The sequence below is a fragment of the Equus przewalskii genome, chromosome 11, assembly GCF_037783145.1.
Source record: "Equus przewalskii isolate Varuska chromosome 11, EquPr2, whole genome shotgun sequence".
NCBI classification, from domain to species: Eukaryota; Metazoa; Chordata; class Mammalia; order Perissodactyla; family Equidae; genus Equus; species Equus przewalskii.
This window is the reverse complement of record NC_091841.1, coordinates 18285390-18298397: the sequence shown is the minus strand read 5'-3', so window position 1 is coordinate 18298397 and position 13008 is coordinate 18285390. Positions and strand designations below refer to the sequence as shown.

At 37.8% G+C, this 13008-nt stretch overlaps 1 long non-coding RNA gene and 1 pseudogene across 1 annotated transcript in view; one reads left to right on the top strand and one right to left on the bottom strand.

Moving 5' to 3' along the window:
* LOC139074354 (uncharacterized) overlaps positions 1-13008 on the top strand; it is a 75393-nt gene that overhangs the window by 21140 nt on the left and 41245 nt on the right. The gene's annotated exons all lie outside the window — the stretch shown is intronic.
* LOC139074609 (olfactory receptor 5AK2-like) lies at positions 6579-8550 on the bottom strand (annotated as a pseudogene).

Below are 13008 nucleotides of genomic sequence, written 5' to 3'. Positions count from 1 at the left end.
TTTTTTTTTCAAACTGGGTGGGATTAGGAGACATGGATTCTAGTTCCAAAACTGACACAAACTTGCTGTGTGATCTTGGACAATTGGCCGGTGCTTTGATGACGATTATCTCATTTGCAAAATAGCCAGGAAATTGATCATTATAACCAAAGATTTATTGTGACTACAAAGTGATATTTACTAAATACTTTAGATGTATTACGTCACTTAGGCCAGACAATTATATCCATTTACAAATGAGGAAACTGGCAAAGAGAGTGCGAGACACCTATGTGATAAATGGCAAAGCTGGGGTTTGATCTCAGGAAGTTCTGATTCAAGGACAGATACCCTTCACAATGATGCTAGATGAGTTTTACAGGATTTCTTCCAGCTCTGGTTTTTCTAATCTCCTTTTCTTAACGAATTCATTATAATGACACCTAACATTTATTGGCAACTTGCTATTTGACAGACAATGTGCTAAGATTTTTACCTGAGTTCTTTTATTTAATTATTGTTACAATCCTATGAAGCAGATACTGTTATCATCCCCATTTTATAGACCAGGAGACTAAGGCTTAGATGGGTTGAGTCCTTACTTCCTTGTTTACGGTGGCCCATGCTTATTTTTTATCCCTTGTATAACTGACACTCATATGCCATAAGGTCTTTAAAGGTGGCACTTGAAAATATATTTTTAGTGAGGGTTGTTTTTGTACAAATAATTGTGCTAGGCAGTATAGCAAGGGACAATACAGAACTTATGCTAATGCAGTAGTCCTCCCTTATCCATGATTTCGCTTTCTGTGGTTTCAGCACCTGGATGGAGTCAACCTCAGTGCACAAATATTAAATGGAAAATTCCAGAAATAAACAATTCGTAAATTTCAAATTTCACAGCACTCTGAGTAGCATAATGACATCTTGTGTCTTCCTGCTCTGTCTTGCCTGGGATGTGAATTGTCCCTTGGTCCACTGGATCCACTTTGTAGACATTATTTACAGGTTAGTCACTTCATAGCTGTCTAGGTTATAAGATCCACTGACACAGTATTGCAGTGCTTATGTTCAAGTAACCCTTATTTTACTCAATAATGGCCCCAAAACACAAGAGTAGTGATGCTGGTAATTCAGATGTGCCAGAGAGAAGCTGAAAGTGCTTCCTTTAGGTGAAAAGATGATATTTCTCAACTTAATAAGGAAAGACAAAAAATCACATGCTGAGGTTACTAAGATATACAGTAAGAATGAATCTTCTATCGATAAAATTGTGAAGAAAAAAGAAATTCATGCTAGTTTTGCTGCTGCAACCCAAACATGTATGTATAGGAAAAAGCATAGTATATATAGGGTTCTGGTAGTATCCGTGCTTTCAGGCATCCACTGGGAGTCTTGAAAAGTATCTCCTGTGGATAAGGGAGGGTTACTGTATAGATCAAGTCTTCAGAAGAATTCTATCTAGTACAGAACTGTGCCTTGTAGCGCAGTTTATTATTTATAGTTGTCACATCCACAATGTGAGGGTACTCCTAAAATATGAAAGAGTCTAGTGCCCAGGGAGATGACAGCAATCTGGGCACAAAGGTAGCTTCATGCCAAAGGTGACAGCAAAGTGAACCTCAAAGGACTGGTACTCTGAATAAGCACAGAGCCCAACTTTGTGCAGGTTGGGAAATACATTTCATTGAGTCTCCTGTAAGCCACCTGAGGCTCACCTATTGCAACCCAACCATCTTTTTCCTATTCCTAATTGCATATACAATTTCTGCTTTCTATATACCAATAAGGCTGATGCTACTATTACTTCTTCATGGACTAGGGAGGTCAACAATCTCCCTTGCTCTCTTTTCACTCTGATGCATGACTGTGTCCAGCAATTTTGGGTTTAAAAAAAGGTATATTCAGTCCCTTCTCTTTTTATCTACACTGCAGCCTATGGTAATCCATGCTGAAGTCTGAGATATCCTACTATTACACCTCTAGTCTTCTCTTAGCAAGAACCAGACTAGATTTTCTCTCTTAAGACAGTAGACAGTGCCCTCTTATTTATATAGAAAACATTGCACCTTGTGTAACGGTGATTTAGCAAATCACATCTAGATGTCTATGTTTACAGATATAACTCCTTCAGAAATCACTCATAGGGATGGAAAGGTACTTAGCTGAAATTTTATTTTAAGAACTTTTAACTTTGATTTTTAAATGACAAAAGTAGTCATGTTTATTATAAATCATTGTAAAGTATGCCTAAGTAGAAAAGAAAGAATAAAAATCATTTGTGATTCTACCAAACAAGCATAACTACTGTTACTATTTTTGAACACATCTTATTTATTGCAAAATATAAGGTCAACTTACAAGGCAAGTTTTAAATGCTTGACTATCACACACACACATATACACACAGACACATAGGTGTACAGACCAAAGCTAAGTTCCATTCTACATGTCAAGGAAAGGAGGTTCCCTATCTTTGCTTGCTGCGAAGAAAGATTTAGGAAATATCCTAGCAAAAGAAATAGAGCAAGGATATTTTGTTTCTTTATAATCATAGAAGCTTTAATACTTTTATCTTCTTGCTTTTCAGGCCAGGTTGGTTTACCAGTTTGCATTTCCGAGAAGCCGAACCTGAAACCAGGATTTAAGTTTGAATACTTTCTTTGGGAGTCAAGGAAGCACCAGTATAGGAGTGAGGAAATGAGACAGCAAAAGGAAGTTGGCCAATAAAAGTCAGTTACTTCTGTGGTCTACGGGAGCTTACTGTAGTTGAGGATTCTCTGGAGTCAGTATAAAACAGAGATCTTAGAGTTAACCAAGCTGAGGGACCAGGAAGCTGAGTCCACATATAACAATTCTCATCAATCATATGTTGAAGGCTGCTTTTGGTGGTTGTTAATTCCCCCAGTGGTTCAGACCTCCCAGGCTGGTAGCAGTGAATGCTCTCAGGAAGAGAAATGCACAGTCCATCAGTCTTAAATTTGCAGTGACAGGAAAGACAAACTCCCTAAGTGTCTGTGTGAGTAATTGTGATACAGGCTACTTCTACTTCCCTTTCTTGGTTCCCAGAGTCATATATTCTAGCTATCAGGGCCAGCATATACCACTGTTTCAAAGCATATAGGCATCTTGAAAAAGAGTGTCCCAGTCATGCTAGGTATTATCCCAAAATTGTTACCGTAACACTACTCATGAGGCCGTATGAGCATGGAGTCAGACAGTAGCTTTGGGATGACACAGCACAAGGAGAGTACATTGGCTTGATAGCCATGTGCTTATTCTTTCCTCTTATCATAATCTGTGTCCCTTAGAATTAGATAGTGTCAGGCAGAATCTCATGATGGTGAGGTAAACATTCTGTGAGTTCTCAGATAATAATTTTGTATGTTAACCCCTTATCAAACATGATTTGCAATTATCTTCTCCCAATTGGAAAGCTTTTTATTTTGTTAATGGTTTCCTTGGCTGTGCAGAAGCTTTTTAGTTTGATGCAGTCCCATTTGTTTATTTTTTCATTGGTTTCCCTTTGCTGTGGAGACAAGATATTCAAAAATATACTGCTTAGAGAGATGTCAAGGAGAGTCCTGCCTGAGTTTTCTTCCAGGAGTTGTATGGTTTCAGGTCTTACATTCAAGTGTTTAATCCACATTGAATTAATTTGTACCTATGTTGTAAGATAATGGTCTACATTCATTTTTTTTTGCTTGTGGCTGTCCAGGTTTCTCTACACCATTTATTGGAGAGACTTTTCTTTCTCTATTGTATGTTCTTCACTCGTTTCTTGAAAATTAGCTGTTGATAGATGTGCAGGTTTATTTCTGGGCTGTCAATTCTCTTCTATTGATCTGGATGTGTCTTTTTTCCGCAGGTACCATCCTTTTTGATTACTCTAACTTTGCAGTGTATTTAGAAATCAGGGATTCTGATACCTCTGGCTTTGTTCTTTTTTCTCAGGATTGCTTCAGCTATTTGGAGTCTTTTGTTGTTCCATATCAATTTTAGAATTCTTTGCTCTATTTCTGTGAACAATGTCACTGAGATTCTGATGAAGATTGTATTGAATTTGTAGATTTCTTTAGGTAATATGATCATTTTAACTATGTTAATCTTTACAATCCATGAGCATGGGATAGCATTCCATTTTTTTATGTCTTCTTCAGTTTCTTTCAACAACGTCTCACAGTTTTCACCATACTGATCTTTCACTCCTTGGTTACATGTCTTCCTAAGTATTTTATTGTGATTGTAAATTGGATTGTATTCTTGATTTCTCTTTCTGCCACTTTGCTGTTAGTTTATAGAAATGCAACTGATTTTTGTATGTTGATTTTGTACCCTACGACTTTACTGTGTCTTAGTTATTTCTTAGTAGGTTTCCCTTGGAGTTTTTAGGGATTTCTATTTATAGAATCAAGTCATCTGCAAATAGAGACAGTTTTACGTCTTCCTTTCAAATTTGATTACCTTCTATTTCTTTTTCTTGCCTACCTGCTATAACTAGGATTTCCAGTGCTATGACAAAGAAGAGTGGCAAGAGTGGGCATTGTTATCTTGTTCCTGCTCTTAGAAGGATAGCTTTCAGTTTTTCACCATTGAAGATGATTTTCTGCTTTGATTTTTATTTTCTTCCTTCTATTGACTTTGGGCTTCTTTTGTTCTTTGTCTAGTTCTTTTAAGTGTAGGGTTAGATTGTTTTCTTGAGATTTTTCTTCTTTCTTGAGGTAGGCCTTTATTGCTATATACTTCCATCTTAGTACCATTTTTGATGCATCCTGTAAGTTTTGGTATGTTTTTCTTTCATTTTCATTGGTCCCCAGGTATTTTTTGATTTCTCCTTTGACTCCTTCATCAATCCAATAGTTATTCAGTAGCATGTTGTTTAGTCTCCACCTATTTGTGACTTTTCCAGCTTTCTTCTTGTAGTTTCTTCCTAATTCCACACCATTTTAATCAGAAATACTGCTTAATATTATTTAAGTTTTCATAAATTCATTGAGACTTGTTTTGTTCCCAACGTATAGTCAATCTTTGAAAATGTTTTGTGTGCAGCGTAACGTGTATTTTTAACCATATGAATTTACTTATGTCTTTAGTCTAGTCCTGAATAGACAAGATACAAACAGATTTTCACTTCCATCTGAAAAGCGCATTGTTACATTCCAAGGTATTTTGTCTAGAATTTTAGTTATAACTGCATATAAATATATACATATGTAAAATTACTGTTATTAGCTTATCACAATCATATTTTTTGCATTGAACAACATATCCTACAGGCTTTTTTTATTGAGGTATAATTGACATATAATGTTAATTTCAGATATACAACATAATGAATCAGTAGTTTTGTATATTGTTAAATGATCACCATAATAAGTCTGGCTAACATGTGTCACCATATACAATTACATTTTCTTTTTCATTTGAGGAAAACGTTTAAGATTTACATTCTTGGCAACTTTCAAATCTGCAATATGGTATTATTAACTACAATTACCATGCTGTACATTATATTCCCATGACACATTTATTTTATAACTGCCTTTATACTTTTTGATCCCCTTCACCTATTTGCCCACCCTCCACTCCAGTCACCTGGAAACCATCAATCTGGTCTCTTTTTCTTTGAACTTGATTTTTTTCATTTTTTTTTCCAGATTCCACATTTAAGTGAGAGCATATGGCATTTGTCTTGCTCTGTCTATTTCACTTAGTGTAATGCCCTCAAGGGTCATGAATTTTGTTGCAAATGGCAAGATTTCATTTGTTTTTATGGCTGAATAATATTTCTTTGTAAATATACCACATTTTTTTATCCGTTCATCCATTGATGGACACTTAGGTTGTTTCCATGTCTTGGCTGTTGTCAATAACACTGTGATGAACATATCAGTCCATACAGGTTTATGATCTAGTGTTTTCATTTTCTTTCATAAATGAATGACTATTGTTTCAGTTTCTCGATCCATATACAGTTGAGATTTTCTATCTCTATTGGAGAGAAATACAGAAAATGCTTCCAGGAGTTTCCTTACCTTATGGAAGAAAGAGATGGATTCAGACTAAAGAGGATAACTGATGACAAAAAGAAGTAATAACATCACAGAAGAAATAACTGTTTCCAAGTGCTGCAGATTGTTGCTAATAGGAGAAGATTTAGTTGAATGTATAGCCTGAATCATAAGGTACTGCTCAAAGAAGTATGGTCATTTCACACTCAGGTTTATACAATAATTAGAACAGAACATATGAACAGCCTGTTTGTAGACAGTTTAGGAAACATGTTTAAATGAATGTGAAATAACGAACTTCAATTTTAATATTGATTATATACTAAATTGGTGTTTTTTAGTCTTTAAGAACGTATTTCAAATTTGAAATATATCTGAAATGCAACAGATAGGTGCTCTGTAAAGTCCATACATACTTAATATTTTAAATAACCATGAATAGTACAAGATACGTTTCTCAAACTATATTCAAGGGAAAATTAATCAATGAGATGTGACTGTATTTCCTACATTCTAGGAACATATCCATCAAAAGAGGTAGCATGGTTTAAGATGTGAACATGTTCCAAATTCAGAAACATTAAATTGTCAAACATCTCTACTGGATGCTTTCATGTGATGAATCTTAACAATTTTGGACCAATCTGGAAGAATTTCTCCCTTCCCATTTAGAGCTTCTTTTACCTCCTTATTTTTCAAACTATAGATCGGGGGATTCAACTTGGGAATCACAATGCCATCAAACATAGAAGCCACTTACATATTCTCCCAGGAATTATTAGAATGAGGCTGCAAGTTCATGTATGGCAGAGTTCCATAGAAAATGCTGACTTCTCTCAGATGCGAGGCACACATGGAGAAGGCTTCTTTCCTCCCTGCAGTAGAAGACAAAATTAGGATGGTAGCCATGATATAAACGTAAGAAAAGATGATAAACAATACAATGAACACCAAGTTAAATCCCACAAAGACAGCAAACATGATGGTGATGTCAATGTTGGAGCACGGAAGGGTGAGAATTGGGGGAATGTCACATAAAAACTGATTTATGGTATTGGACTTGTGGAGAACAGTGGAAATGTAAAACCGGTGTGTACAAGGATTTATTGAGCCCATGACATTTGAAGTAGCTGCCAACTGGATGCAGGCTCTTTAAGACATAATTATGGCATAGTAAAGTGGGTTACAGATGGCTTCATAGTAGTCCACTGCAAAAGCAAACAGTAGATAACAGACACTCATCACAAATGTTGCATAAACGACTAACTGTATGACATAGTCCCTGAATCATGTTGATTTCTTTTCTACTGTGAAATTTTGCAGCATCTTGGGAGTGATAGCAGAGGTATAAGAGATATCAACAAAAGTCAAATGTTTTAGGAAAAAGTACATGGGTGTTTGAAGTCTGGAATCTGTCTTGATGAGTAGGATCATTCCAATATTACCCTTCACAGAGGTCATATAGATCACTAGAAATACAATGAGGAAGACATACTGCAACTTCTATTGGGCACCAAATCTGACAGGAAAGAATTCCGTCACTTCGGTGCTTTTTCCTTGTGTCAGGGCTACTAAAGCTTAGAAAGGACCAGGAGGAGAACCAAGAAAGGAAGGGAAATATTGGTGACTTCTTGGAGGAAAAATGCTCTTACATTTCATGTCACTTTTTTTGAATGGGATTTTCATGGCAAACACTCCAAACAGAGTTCATTGCTTTCCAAATATTCCTTCTATTTTCTTAACGAGTAATTACCACATAAAAAAGTGATATGTGAGCCATGGATTCACTTTCAAAGTAAATAAGATTTCATAGTATAAGGCTGATGTCTAATACCTGTATTTCTATGAAATATAGATTAAAACATGCTTCCACTACATTAAACAGTTACCTATATTTGCTAAAGCCATATGTCAGTATTATTTGGTACCTTTTAAATGGCCTATAGTTTTTCTAAGTCATTTATCATTTGAATCCTAATTAATCCTAATCAAATTTAATTAATTTGAATTTAATCCATTCAAATTCCTGAAATTATTAGTAGTCATTATTGAAATTTTCTGACATAGAATCATGATCCATATATGTTTGAAGGCTTCAGGGTGTTTTGATGCTACAGTGCTTAGCATGCAACTGCTATCTAGGTGGCATTCTTCACAAGTCACATAGTCCTCTCATTTTATATATATCCATATATGTATGGATTTCTTAGAAATAGTTTTGCATTTCCCATTGCATTGTTTTGCTTTCTGGGTATATCCAAGCTGCAGGAAAATCATCTTGTAAAAATTTTGTTACTATGTAATGATAGCTTATTTTATTTTAAGTCATGAATCTCTTTGTGTTCTACTTTGAGTCATGCTACCTCTGTATCTGGTTATGTAGACAGCTGAGATGTCTTCACCTATGATTTTCCATATACTGCAAGCCCTCAACTCCTTGATTCCAATGTCTTTTCTCTTAAATACCATTCCACATTGCTGAGCAGTACTTTTTGAGGAGTAGTATATCATGGACCATTGGTATGGCGGACATTGACTTACTGCTCAACCTTACATTCATCTTTTCTTCTGAGCATGGCATCAGTGCATGGTTTCAACCAAACTTTCTTTTTTTTTAAAGATTGGCACCTGAGCTAACATCTGTGGCCAATCTTTTTTTTTTTCTGCTTTTTCTCCCCAAATTCCCCCTGGTACATAGTTGTTTATCTTAGTTATAGGTCCTTCTAGTTATGGCACATGGGATGCTGCCTCAACGTGGCCTGACAAGCGGTGCCATGTCCATGCCCAGGATCCGAACCAGCGAAACCGTGGGCCGCCGCAGCGGAGGCGTGAACTTAACATTCAGCCATGGTGCCGGCCCCTCAAACAAACTTTCTTATGTGCGGCCATGATACCAGGTTCTGCCAATAGAACATGGGTAAAAGTAATGAATGCTAATTCTAGGCCTGAACTAGGTCCTGCCTCCTCCCCTCAAATTGGAACCATATGACTTTCTAGTCTTTCTCTTCCTCATCTGTTCCCTGATTATTAACATTTATGGAAACTCTGAAAGCCATGTGTTAGAGTTTCCAGTTTAAATACAGTATACCCAATGAAATTTGAATTGCAGATAGACAACAGATAATTTTTTAGTATAAGCGAGCTATAAATATTGCATGGGAGATATTTATATTAAAAATTACTTAACAAACAATCCTTGATTGGATCCTGAACCTGAAAATAAAACATCTACAAAGGTTGCTGTTGGGAAAAGTGGGGGAATTAGAATGCTGAGTATTTATTACATAACATTATTTTAACAATATTAAATTCCTGTGGTGTGAAAAGTTGGTTATAACAAAGGTTTTCCCTGTTTATCTGTGGCTTACATTTAACTTGGCAGCTTGTGTTTTGATTTGTGAAGTCTGGCAGTCCTACCTGTGTTGCTTATTGCAGTCTCCTACAAGGTTTGTTCCTCAATGACTGTGAGGAACAGAGTTCCCTTGCCAGAATGCCTTCTTTCTACTACATTTTATGGATTGAGAACTTCTATTGTGATAAGTCACTGAGATTTTGTTTTTTATTTATTATAACAGGTAGTGTGATTTTAATCAACATTCATTGTAGTCTTGATTTTGATTACTCATGAATGACCTTTAGTCTTTTAATGTACAGTAATTTTGAATATTGCCAATATAAGAACTCACTGAATCTTGTGAGTTGTGTTTATATTTTTCAGAATATATTATTCTTCAAACAAGAAAGTGTAATTAATATATTTCAATATCATTTTTTGTGTTGTATACCTTATCTTAGAATACCATAACATTTGTCTTTTTGGGCATTAAAAGAAATGATCATTTAAAAAAATTCTCTAAGCCTAACCACCACAAATGTTTAGTGGCAATTGTATATGAGGGTGTTGCTGCAAAATAATAGAATCAATTGTACATGAAGTATCCAAAAAAAATTAAGATTAATATTTTATCAGAAATTTCCCATTTAAATGAAATTTGTCATATTCTGTGTACTTTGGATGGTAAATGTTTAGTACTAGTGATAATACCCTTGATACAATAGATTTTTAGAATTCTGCTTTCATAATTGCTTTCAGAATCTGAATTCTATTTACTTGCACATAAACCAATAGTGGGAATTTTTGTTCCTTGACAGGTAATTCAAAACAAGTGAGAAGGCGGGAAGAATTATTTTTGAAAACCCTATTCATCCTTCTGCTCAAGGCTGCCTCATATAATAGACAACCATAAAACTAAACTGTAAAACATCTCAAAAAGTACATGGATAAAATATAAATGAGATCACTGTACAGTCATACTGAGCGCATAAGCAAGTAATGAAAATGCCTAGCAACTGAAGACTGAAAAGGAACCTGCAAACCAGAATGGTGGTGATGAGAAGTTGCTTGGGCTGCCAAATAGATGCTACTATTACATGAAACATAGGTCTTTTGTTCAGAGAGCTCAGTGGGGGTGGGGTGGGGGGGGAGACTTTGTCTTAGATATGCATAGTGTAGATGCACCCAAATCTACAATCTCAGTACACAATGGTTTAGAAAAATATTACCCTCATGGAAAACATCTTCTGCTATGTCAAAAAGAATTATCACCTGAGTATTTGTAACTACCACCCTGAATTCACATGAGTTTGGAGTTTAAATTTACATTACTAGATAAAAAATTAACAGAAAAATGTTCAATGAGTGGCTGGTAATTTTCCATACCTTTTAAGCCCTGTTCAATGTACTGAGAAAGCAGCTTGTTTACAAAAGCCAATTATTCTGTCCAAACTCTAGACCTCAGATTATTTCAGCTTGACATTTCAACATGACCTACAAAATCTCCTAATGAAGAGCAACAACTAAAGCCACAAAATGTCGCTACCTAGGGATAAAAACAGTCAATAATCTTTCTTCTCATGACCGGTATTCCAAAACTTCCTGTTAATTGCTGCCCAGAATCCAGCTGTTATCCTTGTTAAGTGTGGGAGCCAAAAACATTGCCCTGTGGATGAAATTGTTAAAACTTATAATTTGGGACCCTTTGCTCAGGCAGCTGTAAAAGAATGCACAAGAGCCATTTGAGTCCCCTTCTCAATGGGACAAACTCAAATGTTGACTCACACCAAAAGAATTTGTGTTCTAACACATCTGGTGATCTATATCAGACTCTGCACCATCTGATTTATTGACAGAAGGACTATGCAGAGCTTGAGACCAGAAAGTGAGGCTGCCCTAAGCCACGATGTGGAATTTATAGCCATGGGGATGCATTGACCAGAGCCCTGTTCTTAGGTTCTGTTAATACTTACACTTCTTCTCCTAACTAAACACATGATAATGAGCCTACACCTTCCTTTCTAGAGATTCGCTCTTTTACCCACAGATGATGCATAAAGTACAGGGAATTATCTTGAGTTTTAAAAATACAATGTATGTTGAACAATGCCTGGGGGCTCTCCCAAACTGCACACCAGCCCGCCAGCTGCCACGGCAAGCTCCGCTGACCGGGCTCTAGCCCGGGAGAGGCTAGGGATAACCGGAGGTCTCCTGGGAGAAGTCCGGGGCTGGGTGGAACTCCAGCAGCTGGCAACATGGCCTGGGGGAGAAACTCTGAAGTCCTTTCCCGGCGGCAGGCAGGGACTTTGCCTGCCATTATCGGAGAGGCCCCTCCCAGCTTCCACAACGCCTGGGGCCTCTCCCAAATGGCGCGCCAGCCTGCCAGCTGCCGCGGCAAGCTCCGCTGACCAGGTTCTCACCCGGGAGAGGCTCGAGATTACCGGAGATCTCCTGGGAGAGGTCTGGGGCTGGGTGGAGCTCCAGCGGCCGGCTGCGTGGCCTGGGGGAGAAACTCTGAAGTCCCGTCCAGGCAGCAGGTGTGGTCTTTGCCTGCCACTAGCAGACAGGCCCTTCCCAGCATCCACAATGCTGGGAGGGTCCAAAAGAGGAGAATCCCAGGCAGGGCAGCATCTGACCAGCTGCCACTGAACTCGAGGTATCTGGCTATCCCCCAGTTAGGGCAATGGGCTCCCCAAGATCCTAGGGGAGAGGTCTGGGGCTGGGTGGAGTTCCAGCAACCTGGCGCTGTGGCCCAGGGGGGAAACTCTACAGTCTCACAGAAGCCTCAGCGATAGCTTCTGCACAGCACTAGTAGAGAGCACCCATATGGCAACCACAAGGCTGGAAGACCTTGGGACAAAACTAGCGTAGCTAGGGGAGCTAACCACAGACTGTAGAAAATGCCCATAGCTCTGCTGTGACCCATAGTGGACAAGTGAGATTTTGTGGGTGCCGACAGCGACAAAGCTGCAAATATAGGTGATCCTGCCCCTGGCCACTGGGAAAGCCCATAAAACCACTGCAAAACCTAAGGACGGACCACGTCTAGGTGGTCTGCAACAGTAGGCACCAGCAGCCTGAAGCCCCCCTTTGACGGCCTCCACAGCTGAAGAGGGAACCCACAGGATGACTGTGACTGCATGGAGGGGCCCACGCCCAGTTAGCAACAGCTGTTAGGGTTCCTGGTTGGAGCAGTATAAACAGCTGTCCACCCACCACACCAGTAGAAACAAGTGGAAGCAGTAACTATCTCTATGTGGAGGCACAAGTCTACAACATCAAGCAATATGAAAAAATATATTAAATCTCCAGAACAGAAGGAAAATGACAAACACACAGAAAACAATCCCAAAGACAATGAAATATACAACCTAAATGATGATGACTTCAAAACAGCCATCATTAAAAAACTCAATGAGTTATAAGAGAATTCAGATAGACAACTCAACGAATTCAGGAGCTATGTCACAAAAGAGTTCGATACTATAAAGAAGAACCAAACAGAAATACTGGAAATGAAGAACACCATAGAGGAGATTAAGAAAAATCTAGATGCACTGAACAGTAGGGCCGATAATATGGAGGAAAGAATTAGCAATTTGGAAGATAGAAATATATAAATGCTGCAGGCAGAGGAGGAGAGCTAAGACTAAAAAGAAATGAGGAAACTGAGAATTATCTGAC